This window comes from Perca fluviatilis, chromosome 3, assembly GCF_010015445.1.
Source record: "Perca fluviatilis chromosome 3, GENO_Pfluv_1.0, whole genome shotgun sequence".
NCBI classification, from domain to species: domain Eukaryota; kingdom Metazoa; phylum Chordata; class Actinopteri; order Perciformes; family Percidae; genus Perca; species Perca fluviatilis.
In genome coordinates, this window is record NC_053114.1 from 5,725,406 (window position 1) to 5,729,405 (window position 4,000).

Below are 4,000 nucleotides of genomic sequence, written 5' to 3' on the forward strand. Positions count from 1 at the left end.
ATCATGGAGATGTCAGTTTAGTTTCACTTGAGAGAAACGGCTGTGCCCAAAAGCGCTGCGCAATTGTTATTTATTCACTTTCCAGCACTCTCCAGCATGTCACTGACATATATTGGCTGAATGTATTCATGCACGCCTGAAAGATATTGCTCCCGGTAATTAAGTAAAATTTCTTCAGGAGTAGTTTAAGAAACATTTTTTAAATTATTGGATGCCAATCACCATCAACTCCCCCGACATCTGTCCCTCTGAAGTGGATGAATTCACACGTAGTGCCCGCTTTTTCTAAACATAAAGGCTTTACCGGGCTTTAACTGTCTCCCTCTAAAGGAAATGTGATTTAGCTTACAGTCCACCTCACCATCAACACATACCTGATTAAAGATTACACTTAATGTCTAAACCGTTTAAAATAGTTTAATCCACTTCAGAGGCACAGATGTCGGGGGAGTTGATGGTGATTGTCATCCAATAATTTCAAGAATGTTTCTTAAACTACTCCTGGAGGAATTTTACTTGATTAAAGGGAGATTTGATGGGGTTTAAAGATCTCGCACTGCCTCTTTCCCCACTGAAGCCTGTAGTAATAATTTATTTGGCTACTGTAATTTTAAACTGTTTGATTTTTGTACTTTTTGACCCAACTTCAGGGTTAAACACTTGACTCAAATGTTGGGTTAATATAACCCAACTTCCGGGTTAAATACCTGACCAAATTTTTGGTTAAAATAACCAAACCTTTGGGTCAAAAGAACAACCCCGTTTTCTGGGTTGAATTAACCCAGAAATGAGTTGGTCCTGGGCCCTTTTTAACCCAGGAGTTGGGTCACAAATAACCTAACTAAATCCTCCAAAATGATATGGGAAAAAAGGGATGACCCTGCCCAACAATTTATTGTACTGGTTTGCATTTGGCAGACATACAGATGGACATTGTTTTTTTTACAGCCATGAAATATGGGACTAAACTTCTGCATTCTCATCTGACGCATCCCACTCTTACAATATCACTGTTATGGTGTGGTGGCCAGTTCAGTAGATTTACTCACTAACATTGTTGTGGAAACACAATAAGCATGGAAACTAATGCACACTTCCTGCATTACTTCAAATACTGTACTAGTTACTCATCTAGTGTGCAGTGGTTTATGGGATGAGTAGTTCCTTCGCTCTGAAATGACGATATGTACATAAGTTGTATCAACAGTCCCGCCCCTCCTCTGAGAGAGGGGGCGTTCTTCTTCTAGGGGGGTAGAGAGGGAAGGAGGTGTTTCTTCTTCCTCTTCTTCTGAATTTCTGGCAGACTGATGTGTATGTTATAGGGGCAAGGGTTTAATATATGAACTTATTTCTTCTATTTCTTAGTTAATATATCCATGTTTAGAGGGTGTGTCAGTATTCCTCCTACAAATACTGGTGATACTGTTTTATCATAATGTACACAACACGTGTGATTGTTCATATTATAAACTATGATGACATGATAATATAATAACTCCATAAAATACACCCCTCCAACAAAAAAAAAAAAAAAAAAAAAAAAAAAAAAAAAAAAAAAAAAAAAAAAAAAAAAAAAAAAAAAAAAAAGAGAGAATGGGTTACTCTTTGAAAAATAACCCAGCAACCCAAACAATCTAGGAATTGGGTCAAAATATTAGCCCTATAAACCAGAAAATGGTTACTCTGAAAAAAGAACCCATCATTTTAACCCAACACAAATAACCCAGAAACTGGGTTGAAGAAATAACCCAGGAGTTTTTAGAGTGTAATTGACAAGTGCAGTCTCGGCCTGTTCAGAAAGGCCCTATTGCTTGGTTCCCAGTAGGGGAGCGCGGGGCACAAAGTAACACTTTTTGGTTTTGGCTAAATATTTCTCAAACCATTCGAGTTTTACTGCCCATATTTTTATACAAGCAACATACATATCTCTGCTACAAAGGTGCACTGAAAGTTTGTTTGTAGGACCTACCGTTCTTGAACAATTCCCCCGAGAGTGGCGATAGGTGAAATATTACAACCTGCCCCATATGCGGGGTTAGTTGTAACAGATAGACGGTTAGTTGTAACACTTGTTAAAAAGTTGGATTTAACACAAATAATTCAATAGCATTGTGCTATACACCTAATAAAACTGTATAAAACACGTTTTTACTAAACTCTGCATAATATAATAGTTTAATTTATGGATCTATTAAAAAATAAAAAAATAAAAAAAATAAAATGTAAAAAATAATAATAAAAAAAATTCTCATTCTGTGGACAAAAGAAATGCAATACATAGTTGTTCACGCAGTACTTAAATACTTTCAAAATATTGGTTTTGAAACATTAATGCAAATTGAAGACTTTATGAATTAGAAATTGCATATAATTATAGGTGCGGCTTAGTTGTAACAGCGCGTTACAACTAGACCCGCTGTGATGCGTTTACCTCAGGACCAGCTAGCACTCGCTAAGCGATGGTCACATCTTTTAAAATGGTACGATGTTTTAGCCAAGAGGACGGTGCTCAAGGCAATATAAGATTAGATACACTGACTTTCACACACTCTTTAGAAATCGAGAAATACTTCTGACCAAAAAAAATACTTTTATGACGCCAAAACACAATTTCTTCTCTCTCTCGGAGACAACGGAAGTAAACTGAATTCCAAATTGTCTGGAACACGTCTAATGGCGATGTCATTACATGCCCTGAAGCACATCCAGTTCTACCCTGTGCAACCACCTAAAAAACCAGTGTTACATTTAACCCCGCGTTACTTTGTGCCCCGCGCCCCTACCCTCCCCACCCCCACAACTTTATCTAGCTAACTATAAGCACGGTTTAATCAGGTATGTGCTGATGGTGAGGTGGGCTGTAAGCAAAATCACATTTCCTTTAGCCTCAGCTGTAACTGTAGTACTGTTTAGTTGTTCTGTCTGCTGGAAATACGAGCCCATCATGTTTTGTCGTTTTGTCATTTTTAATGTGGCCACTCCTCGCGTGGATTCGAACCCGCGTCTAACACGACACGAGGCGGAGTGAAATAAACTGCATTACCATTTTCGGCCACAGCAAGGGGTCAATAGGCAGGTGGCGCTCTTTCAACATTTAGACTAGTGCCCTATATTTAGACTGCTGCCGAGGGAGACAGTAAAGCCCGGTAAAGCCTTTGTGTTTAGAAAAAGCGGGCACTACGTGTGAATTCATCCACTTCAGAGGGACAGATGTCGGGGGAGTTGATGGTGTTGGCATCCGATCATTTCAAAAATGTTTCTAAAACTACTGAAGGAATTTTACTTGATTAAAGGGAGATTTGATGGGGTTTAAAGATCTCGCACTGCCTTTTTCTCCATTGAAGCCTGTTGTAATAATTTATTAGGCTACTGTAGGCTAATTTTAAACTGTTTAGACATGAAATGAGGCGTCGGGTCTTATAGAGACAAAGTCAGACAACTGTAAGTCTTCCAACAGACACCAGATCATTAGGCTAGGTAGCCTATTATCTGCATTATGCCAAAGGTCATTAAAAGAGTATGTAAACGCTTAAAAAAACTATGAAGGAGCAACTGAAAAATGTAAGTAGCTTCTCAAGGTGGCTTTGAGACTCCTTGCTGTCAGACGTGCTACATGCAGCAACAACGGCTGAGGATTGGGGAGATAGAGAGAGGTAGTATCAAATTCTACAACGCTTTATCAATGCCCACCCTTATGCATGACCAACGTCATACAGCTCAGAATCTCGCTGCACCGCAACCTACAACTAAATGGCTAGAATCGAGCTGTATTTAAAGACCTCCGACGTCGACTGTGTTTCACTGAGGGTGCATATTTGTTTGCTTTGTTTATTCCCATGTAGGACACACTCTCTGTTCATTCCCATGTCGGACACACTCTCTCTATCTCATAGTCACTGCAGACACTATTTTCAGATTTTAAATGGCTTTAGTTTTCAAATTATTGCTTTTGATTTGGCTGAGGATGCCCATTGGAATTGTGGGTAACGCCTGATAAATG